Here is a 12655-nt window from a genome sequence, read left to right on the forward strand (position 1 = left end):
GTTGCAGATCTTCTATTGATCACACAAATTTGATGATTACAATAAACCCGATGAGGGGTATTTATACTTTTTCGACTAGCTACTCAGTCAAAATAACTTCAACATACACACACTTTAAATTTGACTTTACCCAAAATAAAATTGAACTTGAACTCACTCACACTCACTCACACTTAACTCAGTTAACTGGCACTCTAAATTTAGACATCTCTACATGTGGGAGTAATTAGCTATCTTTAACACTCCCCATTAATTACGACCGTTAAACTAAGACATGACTCATGACAACTTAAATATGTATGCTAGTCTAAGTCTCAGTTAGGCTTACAACACCTAAGTTTCCTTTTTGAAACTCAAATACATATTTTGCTAATGGCTTAGTGAATATATCAACCAATTGATCACTCGATTTACAAGACTTCAAATAAACTTCTCCATTGTTCACAAGTTCTCTAATAAAATGATATATTATATCAATATGCTTGCTCTTTTGATGAAACACATTATGCTTGGAAAGTGCAATGTTGAGGTGTTGTCACAATAAATTATTGTTGATCCTTGTTGTTTTTGTTCAAATCCATCCAAAACTCATTTTAACCATACTGCTTGGCATGTTGTTGATATCATTGCTACATATTCTTCTTTTGTTGATGAAAGTGTCACAATAGGTTGCTTCTTAGATGCTCATGATATCACACCTAAACCAAGATGAAATACATAACCAAAAGTTCTCTTCCTATCATCCAAACTTTTTGCAAAATCACTCTCAATGTATCCAACCAAATATTTCTTCTATGTTCTTGCATAAAATATGCCACAATTTGTAGTTCATGTTATGTATCTTAGAATTTTTTTGTCTACTCTCCAATGTGATTCTTTTGGAGACTCCATAAATCTAGAAATCAAATTAACTCCTTGCATAATATTTATTCTTGTAGATGGGAGATACATAAGGCTATCAACCTATCTTTTGAATAGAGTTGGATTGAAATTTGATCCTTCATCATCCTTACTTAACTTTGTACCTATTGCGACTGGTGTAGGAGCAAGTTTACAATATCCCATCCTAAATCTTTTCAGCAATTCTTTAGCATACTTATTTTGACAAATAAAAATTCCTTAGATTACTCAACTTATATGCTAAAAAAATATTTCATAAGACCAAGATTTGTCATTTCAAATTATTTCTTCATTATTGCTTTAAATTCATCGAATTCAAGATCAATAGTATACATCATGTCATCAACATACAAGAAAAGAATCAAAATATGTTCATGCTTATTTACTTTTTTGTACAAGGTAGGTTCAATGTTTCTTCTGCAAAATCCATTCTTGGTCATATAACTGGAAATTCTGCTATACTAGGCTCTTGGCACTTGTTTAAGTCCATATAGCACTTTCTTCAACCTGTAAACTTTATCTTCGTGACCTTCAACTTCATAACCTGGAGGTTGTTGCATATAGATTTATCCTTCTAGAATTCCATTCAAGAAGGTTGATTTCACATTCATCTTATACACTTTCCACTTATTCTAAGTTGTTGTTGCTAAGATTGCTCTTACAGTATCCAATCTGGCTACTGGAGCGGATGTTTCTCCAAAGTCTATTCTTGGTTGTTGTGAGAACCCTTTTGCTACAATTCTTGCTTTAAATCTATCAATTTCTCCTTTCTCATTCAAATTTGTCTTGTACACCCATTTGACACCAATGAGATTTTTATCTTTTTGCAAATCAACCAAATCCCAAGTATCATTATTTTCAATAGATTCTATTTCTTCATCCATTGCATGCACCCAATTCTCATATTTAATAACTTATTCAAACGATGAAGGTTGAAATGACAACAATGCAAAATTTGAACTAACATCAAAATCATCATAAATATCTTGCAAACTTCTCATTTTTCTCTTACCATTGCTTGATTCATCACTTGATTGATTATTGGGAGAATTCTTATATGTTGATCTATTTGAATATCCATGTTGTTCAGAATATCTTGGAGTCCTTGTTGGCATGACTTTGATTGGTGTCTTCTCTTGTAATTTTGGTTGATCCTTTTCTGCTACATCCTCTTCTTCCATGAGTGGTACTCTTAATTCAATATTTTTGTCTACAATCCCATTCCATGACTCTTGTTCTTTGAACACAACATCTTTGTTGATTATAGTCTTCTTGGTGACAGGGTTATACAACTTATAAGCTTTTGATTGCTCATTATAACCAATAAATATGCATTTTTCACTTTTATCAACCAACTTGCCTCTTAGCTCTTTAGGCACATGTGCATATGCTACACATTCAAACACTTTGAGATGAGATACAATAAAAGGCATACCTGACCATGTTTCTTTTGGCACTGTGCTCATCACACTCCTTGTAGCATATATGTTTATCACATAAAAAACACATGAAACTTCTTCTACCCAATACTCATTAGACAAGTTTCTTCCTTTTAGCATGTTCCTTTCCATGTTCATAATTGTTTTTTTATTTCTCTCTACTACACCATTCTGTTGCGGTGTGTATATAGCTATAAATTGTCTTCTAGTTCCATGTTGTTTGCAATAAGCATGGAATGCCTTCGAATCATATTATCCACCATGATATGATCTCAATACCTTGATCTGATGATCACTTTAGTTCTCTACGAAGGCTTTGAATTATTTGAACTTTGCAAAAGTTCCAGGCTTCCGCTTCAAGAAATAAACCCAAGTATTTCTACTGAAATCATCAACGAAAGTGAGGAAATAACAAATTCCACCAATCGACAGTGTTCGCATAGGTCCACATAGGTATGTATGAACTATCTCTAGTGGTTGTTTTGCTCTGTATGCAACTCATTTCAGAAAACCTTCACAGTGTTTCTTTCCCAAGATGCAACACTCACAAGTACTACAAGGTTTCTAGATGGGAGGTAATCATCTAACCATATGTTTCTACTACAACAATATTAAACCATAGAAATGAAAATGTCCAAACAAAAAGTGCCATAACTAGTAATCATAAGAACATGCAATCATAAAAGAACTGTAGAAAAACCTGTAGATTCACAAGCTCATGAAATCTACTAAAACAAGAGACAAGAAACTAATTCTACTCTTTACAGTGGAAGCCCATAAACATCGAGCAAAAAATAATCAATAGAGGGAGAGAATCAAAGGCACATAACACAATAAATATCTGAGGAAAGCCATAGCTCAAAACCCCACTATTTGTTTTGTATTAATCCAGAAAATCAAGATGAAATTACAATGCTTGTTCTCTCTAGAACAATCTCAACACTCAACAAGTTTAATCTCCAACTCATAAGCAAGCACAAGGCCAAAGCTTAGCCAATTCACAAGCTCTCCAAGTCTCTTTTCCAATGTGTAATTCCTATGGAGAATAGCTTGTATTTAAACAGAAATAAAGCCTCTAAAAATAGCACAATCCCTCAAGGATCAGTTCCTGATTGCATGCACTGTCAGTGCAACTCAGAAAAATCTAAAACAAATAGTACATTGTCCCTGTACTCTAGTCTCAACTGGGTCTTTCTCAGAATTGACATGCATGAGTTTCTGATGGTGGAATCTTCAGTTAACTAGAGTAGCACTAATTAGGTCACTAGTGTCCCAACTGACTGTTTACTCACTATTAGTTCCTGAAACTAATTTAACTGGACTTAAATCAATAAAATGAGTTAACTAATTACAACGCATTCATAACTCATACTTAACTCCTATAAGTTAGGGAGAACACATACATGTATTTTAAAAGAATTCCAATTCAAATTTCCTAAATTAATTAAGTTAATTAAACTTAATTAATTATTTTCAAATTGCTATGAGAAAAGAAATCTATTTTAATTCACAGTTTAATTCAAGGACAAATTAAACTCGAATTTCTTGTTGTCATTTCTCAACACTCCCTCTCAACAAGAAAGGGATTATCCGCTACCCCAATCCTATCTCTGTGAAACTCGAATTTACATCTTCGCAATGCCTTTGCCAAGATGTCAGCATCTTGCTCCTCCATGGGAATGTAATTTAACAACATGATCCGCTTCAATACACGAACTTTGAGATGATGATACCAGATATCTATATGTTTGGACCGATCATGAAAAACTTGATTTTCAGAGAGTTTGATGCAACTCTGATTATCAAAATAAATCATTGTTGGGTCCATCTGTTGACCAAACAAACCAACCAAGATCTTCCTCATCCAAATAGCCTCACATGTTGCTTGACTTACAGCCATGTACTCTTCCTCTGCTGAACGGAGTGCAACCAGTCTTTGTTTCCTGTTGTACCAAGAAATAGTAGCTGACCCAATACTAAAGATCACTCCTAATGTGATCTTCTTGTCATATGGACTCCCCACCAAATCTACATCGGTGAAGCCTTGAATCTTCACTCCCTCTGTCCGTTTGTACCACAACCCAAATTGAGTAGTGCCTCTGAGATATATCAATACATGCTTTGTCGCCTTCCAAAACAACTTGGTATGCCTAACCATCGCTTGACTAAGTTGGCTAACTGCATAACACATATCTGGTCATGTGTTCACAAAGTACATGAGTGAACCCACAAGCTGCACAGTAGCTTCCACTACTTCCCCTAAAGTAACATCCTCCTTCCTCCAGTTACCAGCTAGAGGAGTCTCCATAGGTTTACTGCTCTCCATGTGGAATCTCTTAAGTATTTCATAGGCATACTTGACTTGAGAAACAAACAACTCCCTATCTCCCTTCCATACCTCCATGCCAAGAAAGTAATGCATGAGCCCCATGTCCTTCATCTCAAACTATCTTGCAAGGTCCTCCTTGCAAGATTTGATGAGCTTCTCATCGCCTGTCAGTATGAGATCATCTACATAAAGTACAATGATCAAAAGCTTACCTTCCACCACTATGTGATACATGTTTGCATCTTTTCACTCTTTGTGAAGTCCAACCCAGTGAAGTAGCTATCTATCATGTTGTACCAAGCACGGGGTGCTTGCTTCAGGCCATACAATGCTCTCTTGAGTCGGCACACATGTGACTCACGGTCTAAGGTTTCAAACCCTTCACGATGCTCTATGTACACCTCTTCCTCAATCATTCCATTGAGGAAGGCATCCTTCACATCCATTTGATGGATACTCCAACCCATCTGTGCAAATAATGCCAAAATAGATCTGATAGATGAGTACCTTGCAACAGGAGCATAGGTATCATGATTCATAGTCAATCCCCTCTACCTATGAAAAGCCACGGGCCAAAAATCTGGCCTTATGCTTCTCAACACTACCATCTGCAGCTTGCTTTACCTTGTAAAGCCAATGGGATCTCACAACTAACTTGTCCTCTGGTCTTGAGACCACATCCCAAATAGTGTTTTGAACTATGGAGTCATACTCCTCCACCATTGCATCAACCCAAACTAGCTACTACACTGCTTCCTAAAAGGAAGATGGCTCTGTCACAACACATGCACCCATAAGTTCCATTTATCCAGTGTACCTCTCTGGTGACCTCCTCTGTCTACACTAAGAAGAGGGTGCTCCCACATTCTCCCGTGCATCATCCAACAATCTGGCAACATCTTTAGTGCACTTTCTTCCCTCTCTGGAAGACTTTGCCTGAGTGGATGTCTCCTCTCCCAGAACCTCTGCATGTGGTTGCTCCACATCAATCTAAGGCTCCTCAACCTTAGGAACTAAAAGTTCCTCCTCTGCATGTAGCTCAAGCTCCCTCTCAAGGGATACTCGGATGGCCTTCTCTTCATCAAACTTGGCATCCCTGCGAACCATTGCCATCTGACTGGTTTGCATGTACACCCGATAGTTGTGGGGAGTATCAGTGTACCCCACAAAGATCCCCAAATTTTTTGTTGGCTCAAGCTTCTTCCATGCATCTTTGGTCACATGGCAATAAATCGATGACCCAAAAATCCTGAAGTGACCAACATTTGGCTTCTTACCGAAATAAGCTTCCTCTGGTTTTTTACTCTCAAGTATCAGATGTGGACTATGGTTCTAAAGATAAACCGTTGTGTTGCATGCCTCAGCCCAAAAGTGTAGTGGTAGGCCCTGATCATGCAACATTGCCCTTGCTGCCCCTACAATGCTCTTGTTCTTCCTCACGGTAACCCCAATCTGTTGAGGGTTATGAGGCACCGTCAACTCTCGTTTAATCCCTTCTGTTGCACAAAAGTTCTTAAACTCATTGGAGACATATTCTCCACCATTATCACTCTATAGAGATTTAACCTTCTTGCATGACTCTTTCTCGACCAATGCTTTGAATTCACAAAACTTTGTGAATGTCTGATCCTTTCTCTGCATGAAAAATATCCAACATTTATGAGAATAGTCATCTACAAATATAACATAATACATGTGTTTGGTGGTGGATAATGTCGAGAATGGTCCACAGACATCTGAATGGACTCTCTCCAAAATAGACTCTGCTCAACTATCTCTATCTCTAAAGGAATACTTAGTGTATTTTTCCAAAGTACAATTGTTGCATGTATCAATTTTCTCGAGCGTACATTTGGGAAGACTAGTAGATATTTTCTGTAATATCTTCAAAGCCCCATGATGCAAGTGGTCCAATCGCTTGTGCCATAACTCATTGATTTCTCGGCTCAACATCTTTCCCACTTTTGAACTCAAAGAAGCACAATCCTCTACCTCTATCTTATAGAGATTCTGAACTCGAATCCCTATCTTGTTTACTTGACCCGTGGCTATGTGTCAAAGGAATTCCTTTCCTTTTGAAAAGATCAAATCATAGCCTCTATCCTCAAGCATGGCAATGGATACCAAGTTCTTCGTCAGTCCAGGTACATGCATAACATTCTTCAAGGTGAGTGGAGCCACATGCTCCCTCTGAAAAGTAATAGTGCCCACACCAGTAACACTATACTTACCGTCATCACCCATCTCGATATGCATCTTGATATCTTTCTCCTCTAGTTCATTGAATAACTCTTTATCTCCAGTTATGTGGAAAGAAGCTCCACTGTCTAGGTACCATAAACTTCCCATCATTAAAGACACCATGTATGCAATGAGGGAAAAGTCCAATTCAAATTGGGAGGCCAAAGCCTCACCCACCACTCCTCCTGAGGACTTCTCCTTGGACTTCTTCAATGGATAATTTGTAGCAAATTGACCCATCTTGTGACAATGAAAGCATTTAACTTTCGTCATGTCCTTCTTCTTACCTCCGTGATAAGAATCTGATTTGGAACGAGAAATTTTACCTTTCCACTTCCTTTCCTTAATTGCTAAGGCACAGTTCTCTTCATCATCAGTCTTTGATGAAGAGCCATCCCTGGTGTTCCTCCTGATCTCATCCTGCATCAAATCCGACCATAGTCGTTCCTAATCTGTCAGCTTCTCCCGACTATTGACAGAGTCCTGATAACTATGCCAACTCTTTGGGAGTCCAAGAAGAGAAAGGCTCACCATATCCTCCTCAGAAATTGTGATTCCAACACTTCCAAGTTCATCCTGACATTAAGTGGACTTGGTCAAGTACTTTGGAATTGTCTCGCCTTTCTCCATCTTGATTTTATGAAGTTTATCCTTCAGTGCCAATTTCCTTTGATCACTGCTATTCTGATACAATTCTGTCAATGTTTTCCACATAGCATGTCGAATTTCCTTACCATGGAGGCACGAGACAATGTGGTTTTGAGCTCCCTCAAGGATTATCTGCCTTGCCTTCGCCACACACTTCTTCCATTTGGCCAAGTTTTTTGTATCCGTAGCTACAGGCTTGAGGACTTCTTGATCAATGAATTCCTTCAAGCCGTTATCTTCTAGCACAACCTCCATCTTGTCCCTCCAAGCTATAAAATTTGAGCTTCCTTCCAAGGCATACTCAAGCCTCAACCCATGGAATGCCATCTATCGATCCTGAAGTATGTATGCAAATCAACTTTCAACTGTAACCCAGAAACTCAAAACTTTGAAATCTCCTCTAGAGAGCTAATTTTAAATTAGTGATATATCCCTCATCCGAACTCTGATTCGGTTGATTTGTTTTTTGAATTTGGGTATCTTTTCCCAAGGAATCCAAATCTGCAATTTCTTTCTGAAAATTTTGCACAGAAATTCTCAGAACTTCTCTGCAAACTCTTAGCCCAAAAAATAATCTTGCTCTGATACCATGTATAAAAACCTATAGATTGACAAGCTCATGTAATCTACTAAAACAAGAGACAAGAATCTACTTCTACTCTTTACAACAGAATCCCATAAACATTGAGCAAAAAATAATCAATAGAGGAAGATAATCAAAGGCACATAACACAATAAATATCCGGGGAAATCCATAGCTCAAAACCCCACTATTTGTTTTGTAGTAATCCAAAAAATCAAGATGAAATTACAATGCTTTTTCTCTCTAGAACAATCCCAACACTCAACAAATTCAATCTCCAACTCATAAGAAAGCTCAAGGCCAAAGCTTAGCCAATTCACAAGCTCTCGAAGTCTCTATTCCAATGTGTAATTCCTATGGAGAATAGATTGTATTTAAAGGGAAATAAAGCCTCTAAAAATATTGCAATCCCTCAAGGATCAGTTCCTGATTGCATGCATTGTGAGTGCAACTCAGAAAAATCTAAAACAAATAGTACATTGTCCCTTCACTCTAGTCTCAACTAGATCTTTCTCATAATCGACATGCATGATTTTTTGATGGTGGAATCTTCAATTAACTAGAGTAGCACTAATTAGGTCACTAGTGTCCCAACTAACTATTTACTCACTATTAGTTCCTGAAATTATAGTGGAACTAATTTAACTGGACTTAACTCAATAAACTGAGTTAACTAATTACAACTCATTCATAACTCATACTTAACTCTTATAAGTTAGGGAGAACATATACATGTCTTCTAAAATACCTCCAATTCGAATTTCCTAAATTAATTAAGTTAATTAAACTTAATTAATTATTTTCAAATTGCTATGAGAAAAGAATTCTATTTTAATTCACAATTTAATTCAAGGACAAATTAAACTAGAATTTCTTGTTGCCATTTCTCAACAAAAACTTACCTAATCATTGTAATTCATTATTAGAGGAAAGAGTTTGTTCCCTATTATTTGCACCTTGGCTATAAACTTCTTGCCTGGAGGCTTGTCGTATATAACACACTTTTGTCTCTAAAAAATAACCTTGTATCCTTTCTGCATCAACTGACCAATAGTTAAAATATTATGTTTGAGACCAGAGACATAGTATACCTTTGAGATTGTCTTTGGCTCCCCCGGCTTGGTCAAAATGTTGACCACTCCTTTTCCATCTACATCCACAGCCTTTTCAGTGCCCAACTTTACCTTTGTCTTCACAAATTTATCCAGGTTTGCAACCAAGTTCTTGTCCTCTATCATGTGGTTAATGCAACCACTATCTAATAGTCAAACATTATCAGAAGGTTCATGCATGGTATGGAAATCTAGGAACATGGAGTTAGTATTCTTTGTAGTTACATTAGCTATTTTCTTTCCTTGATCAACTATCCTCTTTCTATAATCATGTGCATAGTGACCAAATTTATTATAGTAATAACATCTCACCTTTGATTTGTTAACTCTTTGATTTTTATTGAAGCTTCTGTTATTGCTTCCACTTTGTTGTTCCTTCTCATCTCCGTCATCTCTCTAACCACCATTTCTTCTTCCTTGTCCTACGCGTCTCGATCTACCTCTGTCTCTTGAGATAGAAACTTGACTTTTAAAATCAATCTCTAAGGTGGAATCCTTATTTTTGTTTATCCTTGCCTCATGGGATAGAAGTGATCAATTCATGAATTTTCAGCATTACTAAATCCTTAGGTTCTTCTATGGTTGCTACATCATCAAATTTGGTAGACAAATATCTAAGGACTTTCTCAACCATTATCTGATCCTCTATGTCATCACCATAAATCCTTAACTAGTTTACAATAGTTAGAATCTGATTCTTAAATGAATCGATAACCTCTATTTCCTTCATCTGCAGAATTTCAAAATCTCTCCTAGTATTCTGCAACTTAACAATATTGACTTTGGCCATATGTTTATAGCTCGTCTACAAAGTCTCCCACGTTTTCTTTGCTGAAGACATGGTCATAATCTTTTGGAACACTGCTTGGTCCACTCCTTGTTGGATAAGTTGCAATGTTTGTGCATTCTTCTTTTTATGTATCCTTAATTGCTCCCTCTCTACATGTGTGAGGGATTGTTCTTCTTTTTCATCCTTAGGTTTTGGAAATCCAACCATGCTGTAATCCCAAACATCATAAGCCTTTAATGTGGTCTCCATATTAATGGCCCACATATCATAGTTCTTCCATGTAAATGGTGTAAACTGCGACTGGAAACTTAATGAAGCCATCTTTAAAAAAAAAAAAAATTCTTCAAATAATAGTAAAGAACCCTTCCAAAAAAAAATTCAAAAAAGCCTTTTTTTTATAAGCTTTGCAAAGCCTCTTTTTTAAAACTCTTTTGAAGCACCTTTAATATTTTTTTATAAAAACCTTATAAAACCAAAGTACTTTTAATAAAAAAACTTGTCATAAAAACACTTTTAAAATCCTTAAAAAAACTTCAGTAAAAACCTTTAACTTTTCACACAATCAAAGGATCTTTTGATGGAGAGATGTGATGTATTAAGTCAATGACCCACATGAATTTATATGTTTTATAACCCACTCAACATATAAAACAAACCTTGTGGATTATTAAAACCCTTTCAACATGCAAACAAACTTTTACTTCATCACTTTTAAAATGCTCATTGGCGAAAGGGGAGTTGTGATGAATTGCAGGAAGCTATAAAATCATATGTTTACCCTAAATCATCGCACCTTTTACAATTAAAATATGTGATGGTCGCACCTTATCTTTCAGCAAAATGTCACACTTGTAAGTCTTTAAACATGCAATGATTCTGTCTTCGCGATTTTAGAAAAATCGTAAGTCTTCTTCTCTCTTCTTGATAGCTCAGTAAGCTCCTCAGATCTTGTAATCTTTCCTTGGCTCTGATACCAATTTGTCAGAAAGGTAGAGGAGGAAAGGCACAAAATTTCACACACACAAACAATAACATGAGTTGTGGCTCTTCTATTGATCACACAAACTTCATGATTACAATGAACGCGATGAGGGGTATTTATACTTTTTCGACTAGCTACTCACTAAAAATAACTTCAACATGCATACACACTCTAAATTTGACTTTACCCAAAATAAGATTGAACTCGAACTAACTCACACTTGACTCAATTAACTGACATTCTAAATTTAGGCAACTCTACATGTAGGAGTAATTAGCTATCTTTAACATATGTATGTGAATCCATATGATGGTTGTTGAGAACAAAAAGAATGACTAGGAGTAATGATAGTGATGGAAGTTGCACAAACCTTGGTGGTGGCATAGAATCCCATTGAAATAATGAATGATTATTTATTTCCAATGTACCCTTCATGAAGGTCAAAATAATACCTTCAAAGTATGAACCAATGGGATGATTAAAAATTGGTTTATATATATCCTTTTAATCGTATGTAATCAATACCTACATTTTCTTTTTTATTATCATTAGTTTAGCTTTGACTAATTATGCCAAAGGCATTTTTTTCTATGGGCTTTCAGTGTGCAAACATTATTCATTGCAATGAATCAAAATCCCTCATTTTCATTATCCTTTTTCGAGTAAGAAACTTACGCGTGGAAATAGTTTTTCACTTGTCGTTTTGCTTGATCACAGATGGTGGGTATCACCAGCAAAGCATGGTGTACCTCTTGCTTGACCACAGATGGTAGGCATCACCATCAAAGGCGGGTGTACCTTGAATTAATATTGAGCTGTGGAGATCAAAATAATACCCACTCAATGCATAGAAGTGGTGGCACCTATAGGATGCAATGAGAATGTATGATTCGTCTGAACTCAATCACTACCTTGAATGTAATTCCTAATTCTAATGTTTCCTGCTTTAATGCATAGAAATCACAATAGCGTCCCTTCTCTTGCTGACAAGGACAAGCAAACAAAGTTCTCAGAATCACTTCGTGAGACCACATAGAGAATGATGATAGATTGAAGTTCTGAAGTGGAGTTCTGGATGAGATAACGTGTGTGATCAATTAATAGAGACAACCCAAATTGCGTTCATTGTTGTAGCATGTCCTATAGGTTATACCTCTACCTAGAGTTTCTTGTCCACATCGAGCTAGAGATTACCCAGAGAAGAAGGTTGCTACCAAAAATTAATGTTTAGGTGAACCCATGCTTCCGAAGACTAACTTGTGTGAATGTTTCTTGAGCAAAAACCTTAGGGCATAATTAGCAGATTGAAAGCATACAAAGACATAAGCGAGAAAATGGCGATCTATTGTGATGGTTAAAATTAACCTATGGGAGGTAAAAGCGATATGGGGTGTGGGAGAGTGATCTTCTTTCATTAAATAGTATCTAAGTTTTGGTGCTTGAGATCAACCATAATAGTTATATGCGTACGACATCTGCACTTGGCCTCGTAGATATATCAGAAACATTGCAATGATGATGCTTCGCTACATAACTTCCTTACTGCACTCACGAAATATGAGCAAGACCTGTCAATGTGATAAATAATGCTCTTAACCAAGTCTTAAACCCTAGGAATGCCCCCAAAACCT

Source organism: Pinus tabuliformis, chromosome 3_1 (assembly GCF_031772625.1).
Source record: "Pinus tabuliformis cultivar Carrire ecotype Pingquan chromosome 3_1, CPIR1, whole genome shotgun sequence".
NCBI classification, from domain to species: Eukaryota; Viridiplantae; Streptophyta; class Pinopsida; order Pinales; family Pinaceae; genus Pinus; species Pinus tabuliformis.